Here is a 13,034-nt window from a genome sequence, read left to right as displayed (position 1 = left end):
TTAAGGCCATATATCTGGTGTAAGACAAGCCAAAGGCTTAAAACCAAACTGTCTACCTGCTCGCTTTTCATTAAACCCACTGCCTCACAAAGCCTAGAAATATGTCTGCAGACACATGAGGAATGCTACAACCTCTCCCACAACTCACAGTGGTCTCATTTCTTAACTTCCCCTAAGCAGCAGCATAATTTTATAGGCTGAGAGGAGGAGTACATGACTTGTATTACCTGTCATTCACCTCTAATTATGTGACTCAGCTACTGTCAGAGAGCAGCTCCTTTCTGTCAGTAGAAAGTTCTGTCTTCATTCAAATAACCTCTCATTTGTGGCCTGAGTATTTCCTTTTCGGTTATTTAGAGGAGGTATTAGTCATGCTGTGGTCAGTTTCAGGATCCCCACATGTTCTCCCTAAGTTTTTACTCATCTTCAGATTTATTTCAGTGACTTGGTGATTTGCAATCCTGACTGAAGACCAATGAATGGCGGCCCTTGACTCCGGAGGATGTGGCAGAGACCCTTAGCTCTCACCAACATTCATGTTCTCATCATATTAGGCACACTTGACTATAGTTCCCAGGCTGCAATAAGGTATGGCCACATAATTATGCCACATAAAATGTGAGAGGAAATGAGGTGCACTGTGTCTAGACTTAGCTCATAATGAGTCTTTGATCCTCACCCCCGTTTCCGATGTATTAGATTAGTGCATAGAACTCTGAGGACTTAGAGGAGCCTGGGTCCTGGATGACAGTGTGGGAACTGCTCAACCAGGAATATTTGCATTGGATGGTGACATGAGTTAGAAATAGCCTTTTTGTGTTAAGTCATTGAAATTTGAGATACAGAGGCTAGCTTTATTTTCTCTAACTAATATAGAGGAAAATATAATTTTGGGGTGTCCATAACTTAGATTGAAAGGAAGGAGGTGAAACACGTCAAGAAAAGCAGAAACACTGATGAGGAGGAACTGATATACGCTGGAATGAACAACCCTCTTTCTCCACTTCCTTGTATTCTTTATCTTATTACTGTCTTCTCCTTTCTGAAAAGAAATCAACAGAACTTTGACCGAGTGAGAGCATTACTTTCCATGTAGAGTTGATTAAAGCAGCAGACACCAATGAGTTAATGACTTCTATGTACGTGCAAACACATTGATCAACCTCAGTATCTCTCCAATTGGTGGAATAGGGGGGAGATATTTTTGAGGAGGGTTCTAATGTGTGGCAGTCACTACTGACCTGAGGGAGGTCTTCTGTCCCCACCACCAGTCCCTGTGCATCTATCTAAAGGTAAATCTGTCCTCCTAACCCTTCTGCAGTAACTCTGACCCATGAGGGTCAATACAAGCAGAATCACTATTGGGGAACGGTGATTTGCATATTCAATACCAGATACCTCAGTGGAGAGAGGGCCCTGGGCAGGAATGCAAAGAATCTGTATTTTTAACAGGTAACACAGAGGCTTGTTGTAGCTCTCATCAACCTGTGGAGGCATTACTCTTAAATCTGGAAGAGATTTTGTATGGATTGTACAGATGGAGGCTTCAGAGAGTGAAGTAGACAAGACTTGTTCAGCATCTTATGGCTGGTCAATGCCAGAGTGAGAACTAGATTAAGGCTGACTGCTCCAGACTCTTTCAATGTAAATTTGGGTTTCATCATTTCATAAAGATGAGAAGTAATTTTAATGTGATAAATCTTTTACAGTGCACTGAGCTTGGAGGCAAATCTTCCCCCAAATTCAGGGGAAGTTGTGGAAATACAGCTGAGCGAGTAATATCTTTGAGTATATATTTATTTGACGATATCATAGTGTTGTAAATGAAGTGTTTCTTTCTGAAATATTAATTTGGAGATTTGCCTGACATCATGCAGTTTTTGCCTCTGCTGTGTTATGTAAAAAATGTGTTTCTTAACGAATGACTAATAGGTGCATGTCTGTTTATCATTATTTAGTCATTAAACATTTACAGAGCATTTATTGGGGGCACCATGCTAGGTGTTGCTTGCGGGAGTGTGCAAATGTATGGGCAAAAGACAGTGCCCTCTTCTGGGGTACTGGCCCTTAAGCTTTCAAGACCCACCCCATATTCTTGCACAGGAGCCTTCAAGAAAGCCAGAGGAGCTTTCATCACAGAGTGACATTCCACCTTCTCCTGGTCAGCACTGCTCAGTATGTCCAGGCTCCCATATTTTTCACTTCATGGATTCATTCCCATAGTCTTTATTGCTACTTAGCCTCTTCTGCGTTTAAAGGTCTGTCGTCCTGCTTTTCTTAAGCACTACATTTTTTAATTATGCAAAAATTATATATTCTTTGTAGGAGGTATACAAAATATAGACAAGCAAAAGAAGAAAAAATGCGTTAATCCCACTGACCAGAGTAAAACACTGCTGACATTTTGCGGACATCCTTCCGGTCTTCCAGAGCTACCAGTCCACATATAGAGATGCATATATTTCTGATTTAACAACATGGCATTATAATTCATGCACTATTTCCTTTTTCTTTTCTTTTCTTTTTTTCTTTTTTTTTTTTTTGACAGAGTCTTGCTCTGTTGCCCAGGCTAAGGTACAGTGGTATGATCTTGGCTAATTGCAACCTCCGCCCCCCAGGTTCAAGCAATTATCTTGCCTTAGCCTCCCAAGTAGCTGGAGCTACAGGCATATGATACCATGCCCAGCTAATTTTTGTATTTTTAGTAGAGACATGGTTTCGCCTTGTTGACCAGGCTGGTCTCGGATTCCTGGTCTCAAGTGATCCTCCCCCTTTGGCTTCCTAAAGTGCTGTGGGATTATAGGCGTGAGCCACAACACCCAGCCCACACATTATTTTATAACCTGCCTTTTGATCAACTGTGAAAATTTTTCCATCACCATAAATACATATTTTACTTTTATTTTTGATGACTTCAATCACATTTCACTGTAAAGGGGTATTATCATTTATTTACTTAAATTATCACATCGTACTGAATATTATTTCTAGTTTTTTCACTGATATATGCAGTATTTCTGTATTCCATATCTCTTAACCCAATGACTGGTAAACATTTGGGTTACTGCTAAGAGTTAACAAAGGCTGCTGCCAGCTCACCCGCCCCACCCCTACTCATCAGCAGTGATCTGGCTGGGGCCTGGAAGGTGGAGAACCTGGTCTGCAAAAAGGCTCTGGCTTATCTTGGCATATTTACTCATTTCTAAATGGGAATCACATTACTTGAAGTACAAACATAATTTAATGACTTTTAAAAATATGTAGCTGTCTCCATTCTAACTGCCCGTTAAGGTGGGGTGAATGCCTTTAGAATGGTTTGAAAAATGATATGCAGGTAAATGTGAAGTTGAGAGGGAAGGAATAAAAAGAGAGGCAGCCTGCCATATACACCATGGTTTCAACTCCATTCTGCCACTAACTCTCTGAGAAACCTTGAGAAGACCTTTTGCCAAGCTGGGCCTCAGAGTTTCAGTGTACACAAAAAGGTGGATGGACATTGATCTTTAGGATTCCTGCCAGTTGTAATGATCTAAGACTACAAAACCAACAGGTTGAGGTTTACAATTCATCTCCACCTCTTTTTCCAAGCTATGAGGTTTTTAGAGAAGGAAGTGTCTTGTATAGTCTAACAATACTTCAGCCTGGGTCCAAGACCCGAAGGGAAAAAATATAATATAATCTGATCACCCTAATCAAAAAGGTTGAATTAGCTTGCCATAATTTCATGCTTTAAAGCCTTCTGACTAGGACTAACTTAATGTACCTTAGAGAATCTAAGATGCCACATATGTAAGATACTCTTTTATGTTACATACCAATAAGAATTTTTTTAACACTGAAAATTCAACTGTGATACAATTATGTCTTACAATTCAATTATGACATGCATTCCAATTCAGTGATGTTAAAATTTCTTACCCAGTAAGAAAAATAATCTTGAGATTATCTACCCTTTACACCTCCAGACTCCTTTATGTTGTACGGGGAAGAGGGACCAAGGAAGTAATGTGAGTTTCCCAAGGCCACAGAGGCAATATGGGTCTAGAATCAAAATGCAATAGAAAAGGAAAAGTATTTGCACAATGGCAGGGTAAAAATCTCCAAAAACACACCCCTCTGTGAAGGCAAGGAAATCACTGGCAAAAGTTGTCAAAATCAACTTTCTCAGAACTCTGGAAATTAAGTAAAGGCTTGCAAAAATCCATGGAGCATTTTATTCAAGTAAAGCAGCTGAATCTTGATAAGAATAGAGAGCTTTGTGGTGCTTTCACTTTCCCTATTCACATCTTTCTCACCTCAACTCAACAGTAGCCTTGAAAATCAGCTGCCCAGCAGCCAGTGGAAAGGGAAGAATGGACTGGAGCTCCCCCAAAGCCCATCCCTAGAAAAGTGTCACTATTGGACCTAGTTAGTTGGCAGCATGCAGAGAAGTGCCATTCTCAGGGCTTTTCTTTCTTTGACCTGACTCACGTCTTGTCCACGGCAAATAACCCTATCCACAAGGTATTTGGTAAAAACGATCAGCAACAATTGCTTAATAGTGCAGCTGCCTGATACAGAAATATCAATTTGAGAGAAAAGAAGCCAGCCAAACCTTTAGAGGGAAAACTGGGAAATGAGATGCCCGTGGGGTGTTTTGAAAAACTCCAACAAAGTCCTAGGTATCTAGAAGGCCATGCATGTACATAGAAATGTGAACATGCCAAGGAAAGTCCTCAGAGAGCACTAATATATCACCTAGGGCTAATATGGAAGCCCTGCACAAGCAGGAAGTAAAAGCCAAGGCAGAGTTGCCAACTGCTGGAACATTTAAACAGGTACCCTAAAACACACACACACACACACACACACACATACATGCTCAAGAGCAGGGGTATCCAATCTTTTGGCTTCCCTGCACCACACTGGAAGAAGAAGAATTGTCTTGGACCACACATAAAATACACTAACACTAACAATAGCTGATGAGCTAAGAAAAAAAAACACACAAAAATATCTCATAATGTTTTAAGAAAGCTTATGAATTTGTGTTGGGCTACATTCAAAACTGTCCTGGGCTGCATGCAGCACACAGGCCATGGGTTGGACAAGCTTGCTCTAAGCAAAGGGTGGAAGAGTTATTGATTTGGTTCACAACATTTAAGAAAAATCTTTGTTGACTTATTAGCTTACCACTACAGTGATGAAGCAGAGACTTCAATTGCTGCCCATGAAAGATAATAGAAAATTTTTTTTTTTTTTTTGAGACAGAGTCTGGCTCTGTCCCCCAGGCTGGAGTGCAGTGGCACCATCTCGGCTCACTGCAAGCTCCACATCCCGGGTTCACGCCATTCTCCTGCCTCAGCCTCCCGAGTAGCTGGGACTACAGGCACCCGCCACCACGCCCTGCTAATTTTTTTTTTTTTTTGTATTTTTAGTAGAGGCAGGGTTTCACTATGTTGGCCAGGATGGTCTCGAACTCCTGACCTCGTGATCCATCCACCTTGGCCTCCCAAAGTGCTAGGATTACAGGCTTGAGCCACCGCGCCCAGGCAAGATAATAGAAACTTTATAGAACTGGTCTAGGAAAGCCACTAAACAAACAAACATGAACAAAAGCAAAACACCAATAAACAATAATAGCAATAAATTCTGGAGAGAAGGAATCTGATTTTCATAGTTACCATATTATATTATCATAAAGGTTCAGTTTAGAATCAAAAATTAAGATGACTGAAGAAACAAAAATATATGGCCCACATACAGGGAGGGGGAAAGCAGTCAATAGACATTTACCCTGAGGGAGCCCAGATGACAGATTTATTCTCCAGAAACTAAAACTTAGCCATAATAAACATGCTTCAAAAAACTAAACTATAGACCAATATCCCTTATGAATATAGATGCTAAAATCTTCAACAAAATACTAGCAAACCAAATCTAGCAGCATATCAAAAAGATTATACTTCATGAACAATTGAGATTTGTCTAATGAATGCAAGAGTTTCATTATAAAAATAAATTAATCAATGGTTATTAGTCAGCTAAGGCTACCATAAGAGAATACTACAGACTGGTTGGCTTAAACAAAAGAAATTTAAGGCTGAAAGTTCATGAACAAGATATTGACAGGGTTGGTTTTTGTTTCTTGTAAGGCCCCTCTCCTTGGCTTGCAGATGGCCACCTTCTTGCTGTGTTCTCACATGACTTTTCTTCTGTGCACAGGCATTCCGAGAATATTTGCCTTTTCTAATAAAGATACCAGTAGTATTGAATTAGGGCCCCACCCTTATGACCTCATTTAACTATTATTACCTCCTTAAAGGCCCTATATTCAAATGCACTCACATTGGAGGTTAAGGCTTTACTATGTGGATTTGGGGCACACAATTCAGTCCGTTACACAATGTAATAACCACGTTAATAGAATAAATTTTAAAACCCACATGATTAGCTCAGTTGATGCAGAAAAACGTTTGATACAATTCAATGCCCTTTCATAATAAAAACAAAACTAGGAGGGATAGAAGAGAACTTCTTCAACGTGATAAAGAACATTTATGAGAAACCCACAATGAACATCACACTCAATGGTAGAAGACTAAAAGCTCTCCACCTGAGATCAAGAACAATACAAGGATGCTTTCTATTGTCACTGTTATTCAATATTGTACTAGAAATTCTAGTTAGAGCAGTTAGACAAGAAAAAGAAAAAAATAATCCAAACTGGAAGGGAAGAAGTAAAATGATCTCTATTCTCAGATAATGATATGGTTTGGCTGTGTCCCCACCCAAATCTCATCTTGAACTGTAATCCCCATAATCCTCATGTGTCTAGGGAGAGACCTGGTGGGAGGTAATTGAATCTTGGCGGCGGTTCCCCCATGCTGTTCTCGTGATAGTAAGTTCTCATGAGATCTGATGGTTTTATATGGGGCTCTTCCCCCTTTGATCCTCACTCTTCTCTCTCCTGCCTCCTTGTGAAGAAGGTGCTGGCTTCCCCTTCCACCATGATTGTCAGTTTCCTGAGGCCTCCCCAGCCATGCAGAACTGTGAGTCAATTAAACCTCTTTCCTTTATGAATTACCCAGTCTTGGGCACTTCTTTATAGCAGTGTGAAAATGGACTAATACAGATAACATGGTCTTACATATCCTAAAGTATCCACAAAAGTTTAGTGCTAATAAATTAAGAAAAGTTCCAGGATACAAGATCATCATTAAAAGATCAGTTGCATTTCTGTGCACTAAAAATGAACAATCCATAAAGAAATTCAAGAAAATAATTTCACTCATAATAGCATAAAAAAAATACTTGACAATAGATTTAACCAAGGTGGTGCAAGACTTGTACACTAAAAACTACAAACATTGTTAAAAGAAATTAAAGAAGAATTAAAGAAATGAAAAGACATTGGCATTCATGAACTGAAAGAATATCGTCAAGACAGCAAAACTCTCCAAATTGATCTAAAGGTTAAATGCACTCTCTATCAAAATCCTAATAATTGAGTGTAGTGGCACACACCTGTAGTCCTAGCTACTCAGAAGGTTGAGACAGGAGATTACTTGAGGCCAGGAGTTTGAGGTTACAGTGAGCTATGATTACGCCACAGCACTCCAGCCTGGACTCTGTCTCAAAGAAAAAAATCCCAGTAATATTTTTGTGCATAAATAGAAATTTTGATCCTAAAATTAATATGGAATTTAAAGAGACCTCAAATAGGCAAAACAATCTTAATAAAGAACAAAGATGGAGGGGTCACACTTGCCATTTTAAAAGTTTACTAAAAAGCTACAGTAATTAAAAAAAGTGTGGTAAAATCATAAAAAGAGTTCATAAATAAACCCACATATCTATAGTCAATTGAATTTTGATAGAAATGCCAAGACTATTCCATGGGTAAAGTACAGTCTTTTGTTAATACATAATAATCATGCATATTTATGAGGTATGTCTGATGTTTTGATACATATATACAAGGTGTAATGATCAAGTAAGGGTATTTAGGGCATCAATTACTTTAAACATTGATCATGTCTTTGTGTTGGGAACATTTCGAAACTTCTCCTCCAGCTATTTTGAAGTATACAATAAATTGTTGTTAACTGTAGTTACCCTACTCTGCTGCTAAACACTAGAACTTATTCCTTTTATCTAACTGTATGTTTATACCCATTAACCAACCTCTCTTTAGAGCTCCCTTCCCAGCCTCTGGTAATCATCATTCTACTCTCTACTTGAGTGAAATCAACTTTTTGGCTCCCACATACAAGTGAGAACCTGAGAAAACTGTATATCCACAAGCAAAAGAATGAAGTTGAATCTTTACCTTATAGCACGTACAGTACATGGATTCCGTGGGCTCAGGGGTATACTATACCATTTTAGGTAAAGAACTGGAGGCCAGGCGTGGTGGCTCATGCATGTAATACCAGCACTTTGGGAGGCCGAGGCGGGCCGATCACGAGGTCAGGAGATCGAGACCATCCTGGCTAACACGGTGAAACTCCGTCTCCACTAAAAATACAAAAAAATTAGCTGGGCATGGTGGTGGGAGCCTGTAGTCCCAGCTACTTGGGAGGCTGAGGCAGGAGAATGGCATGTGAACCCAGGAGGCGGAGTTTGCAATGAGCCGAGATTGCACCACTGCACTCCAACCTGGGCGACAGAGCGAGACTCTGTCTCGAAAAGAAAAAATAAAATAAAATAAAAAGAAGAACTTGAGCATCTGTGAATTTAGATATCTACAAGTGGTCCTGGAACAAATCTCCTGTGGATACTGAGGGATAACTGTACAAAAATTAGCTCAAAGTGGATCACTGACCTAAACATAAGAGTTAAAATGATAAAACTCTTAGGAAAAATAAAATAAAATTTATAAATCTAAAGAAAATATATAATTTAAATAATATATATAAATTGTCAATGAGCACATAAAAATATGTTAAACATCACTATCATTTGGGAAATACATAACAAAACCACAATGAGATACCACTTTATACCCATTATGATGATTATTATCAAAATAACAGAAAATAAGAAGTGTTGACAGGGATGTGGGCAGATTGGAGTCCTTATACGCTGCTGATGGGAATGTAAAATGGTTCAGCTCTTATGGAAAACAGTATGGTGGCTTCCCAAAAAAATTAAAAATAGGGCCAGGTACAGTGGCCCATGCCTGTAATCCCAGCACTTTGGGAGGCCGAGGTGGGCGGATCACAAGGTCAAGAGATCGAACTTCCTGGCTGACATGGTGAAACCCCGTCTCTACTAAAAATACAAAAATTAGCTGGGCATGGTGGCGGGCACCTGTAGTCCCAGCTACTCAGGAGGCTGAGCTAGGAGAATCGCTTGAACCCAGGAGGCAGAGGTTACAGTGAGCCGAGATCGCGCCACTGCACTCCAGCCTGGCGTCTTACCACTGATGCTGCGTCTCAAAAAACAAACAAAAAAAACTACCATATGATCCAGCAATTCCACTCAAGTATCTATTGACAAATAAATAAATAAACCAAATGTGGTATATACACACAATGGATATTATTCAGCCTTGAAAAGGAAGGAAATTCTGACATATGCTACAACATGGATAAACCTTGAATACATTGTGCTAAGTGACATAAGCCAGTCCCCAAAAAACAAATACTGTATGATGTCACGTATAGGAGGACCTAGTGTAGTCAAATTCATAGAGATGGAAAGTAGAATGGTGGTCGCCAGAGACTATGTAGAGAGCAGAGTGGGGAGTTATTATTTAATGGGTACAGAGTTTCAGTTTTTTTTTTTTTTTTCTTTGCTAATTTTTAATCAGAATTATACCATTGTTAGGGAGGGAGAAATTATAAATTGAGGACATGAGTATTAACATTTAAATCTGTTATTCTGCTTTATTTTAGAGCTTGCCATGTTTTGTGATTAAAAAAAGAAACAGGACATTCTATATAGCTGTTGCAAAACGTGTGGTCTGTTGGTGAACTAGCAGCACCAGCATTACCAAGAGTTCCTTAGTTTGCAGGACTACTGAGTCAGAATTCGCATTTTGACAAAACTCCAGGTGATTCATGCTCTGCATTTAAGTTAGAGAAGCACTGTTCTATAGTTCTCCTTATGTCCTAAATGCATTGTCAGTGAAAGAAAATACTATACGTATGATAATAATAACGGTAATATTAACAAAAATGTAACTATTAGTAATTTTCTATGCTCTCCCAGATACTAAGTCCTTTATTTAATACTTGTGATAATTCTGCGAAGTTGCAATTGATATCACCTACTAAACTGATACTCAGAAATCTGAAGTAATTCTCCAAGGTCACAAAGCTAGTGAATCACAAACAAGATTTTTAAACTCTTGCTGCTTCATTCCAAAGACTAAACCGTTTCTAACTCACGGTTAATACATTTGCTTCTGCCTTCCATTTCCTAAATGTGGTTTCCTTTCTATTTCATTAACTTTACTTATACATGACTGATTTTTAACCCTCTGTAATATTTGCAGAATATGCTGTACTATGGTTAATAAGGACAATACCAAGTAATATCATGTTGAGAAAGCGTGCAGAAGTAGCATCAAAAAACAGACTTTTTCCAAAATGTTTACTAAAAACGTTCAATAAAAACAAGATTTTCTACTTAGAATTTCTACCTTGCATAACTCAAATGGAGCATGATTATTAAAATGACAAAAAAGATTCCGTAATTGCCTAAGAGCTAAGAATAAGAATTGCTATATAAAAAAGCATAAATATGCCATATGAATGACATCTATAAGAATCATGGGAGTGCTATTTGGTATTTAGTATTTAGTTCCATTCTGCAGCATGATCAAAAAGAAGCATCTGTATAGTTCACTGTGCATTATAGCACAATAAATCACCTCATTAGGCTCAGATACATGTAAAGATTTACAGTCTGGGAAAGTCCACTAGATATTCTTAATCACTTCTTAGACTGTACTGTCCCCCATATTTCTCTTTTTCTATAGAAAGGTTGCACATGGAAAGGCTTTATTTGAAATCCAGCAATGAATGGAATGTCTGTGAAGCAAGAAATAGATGGAAATTGACATTTTAAAAGAAAGTTTGGCTTCTGAAGAGATATAGCTGTGACCTTGGTCTTTTTGTTGGAGAGAAGTATTCCCTAGCCTTACTGTACTATTTTTCCCAAAGCACCCTCTCTATTGTTCTCCCTTCATCTCTGGCTCCTATCATATGGCCCCTCCCTCATTCTATCTGGTGAGTTCTGAGAAAAATGCTTAAATTCTGCAGAGAAGATTGAGAACAATGCTAAATATTCCTCAGAGAAGCAAAATTTTATGTTAAAAGTTTATATTTTCACATGAAATTGTCTATCTCTTCTCTCTGTCTCATGTGTGTATGTGTGTATTTGTATATATATATATACAGTATAATATACAGTAGATATGCATATATAGAGTATAATATTCAGTATATATGTATATATAGTATAATATACCGTATATATGTATATATATACAGTGTGTGTGTGTGTGTATATATATATACGTATATATATATACATATATATATACGTATATATATATATATATATATATATATATATATATATACTACCATTTACCTCCCAGGTTATACGTCCTGAAATCTTTTTTTTTTTTTTTCTGTTTTATCTGAAGAAGGTTTTAATGAATAAAGCAATATAAAGCCAACATTAGTATTCACATCACATTCAGTTTTGTCCCTAGCATGTGTCCCCATTTGCTTTTCCATGTGTTGGTTCCTCACAGTACTAATTAGGTCACATCAAATATGCTATAATTGACCATGGCACTTGTGCAGGTTTACATTTTCACACACCAAAACTAAAAATAAATTAATAACCAGCAATTTTGACAATTATGGTCAATTAATTTGTCAACCTAACATTTGGCATATATACTTTCTGTTTAAAACTTAAAACTGTCTATTAAAACACAGAAAATCTGAACTAAATGAACTAAATATAAAAATATTCTTTTTTTTTTTTTTTATTATACTTTAGGGTTTTAGGGTACATGTGCACAATGTGCAGGTTTGTTACATATGTATACATGTGCCATGTTGATTTCCTGCACCCATTAACTCGTCATTTAGCATTAGGTGTATCTCCTAATGCTGTCCCTCCCCCCTCCCCCCACCCCACAACAGTCCCCGGAGCGTGATGTTCCCCTTCCTATGTCCATGAGTTCTCATTGTTCAATTCCCACCTATGAGTGAGAACATGCGGTGTTTGGTTTTTTGTCCTTGCAATAGTTTACTGAGAATGATGTTTTCCAGTTTCATCCATGTCCCTACAAAGGACATGAACTCATCATTTTTTATGGCTGCATAGTATTCCATGGTGTATATGTGCCACATTTTCTTAATCCAGTCTATCGTTGTTGGACATTCGGGTTGGTTCCAACTCTTTGCTATTGTAAATAGTGCCGCGATAAACATACGTGTGCATGTGTCTTTATAGAAGCATGATTTATAGTCCTTTGGGTATATACCCAGTAATGGGATGGCTGGGTCAAATGGTATTTCTAGTTCTAGATCCCTGAGGAATCGCCACACTGACTTCCACAATGGTTGAACTAGTTTACAGTCCCACCAACAGTGTAAAAGTGTTCCTATTTCTCCACATCCTCTCCAGCACCTGTTGTTTCCTGATTTTTTAATGATGGCCATTCTAACTGGTGTGAGATGGTATCTCACTGTGGTTTTGATTTGCATTTCTCTGATGGCCAGTGATGAGGAGCATTTCTTCATGTGTTTTTTGGCTGCATAAATGTCTTCTTTTGAGAAGTGTCTGTTCATGTCCTCTGCCCACTTTTTGATGGGGTTGTTTGTTTTTTTCTTGTAAATTTGTTTGAGTTCATTGTAGATTCTGGATATTAGCCCTTTGTCAGATGAGTAGGTTGCAAAAATTTTCTCCCATTGTGTAGGTTGCCTGTTCACTCTGATGATAGTTTCTTTTGCTGTGCAGAAGCTCTTTAGTTTAATGAGATCCCATTTGTCGATTTTGGCTTTTGTTGCCATTGCTTTTGG

Source organism: Symphalangus syndactylus, chromosome X, assembly GCF_028878055.3.
Source record: "Symphalangus syndactylus isolate Jambi chromosome X, NHGRI_mSymSyn1-v2.1_pri, whole genome shotgun sequence".
NCBI lineage: Eukaryota > Metazoa > Chordata > Mammalia > Primates > Hylobatidae > Symphalangus > Symphalangus syndactylus.
This window is presented reverse-complemented; position numbering follows the sequence as displayed.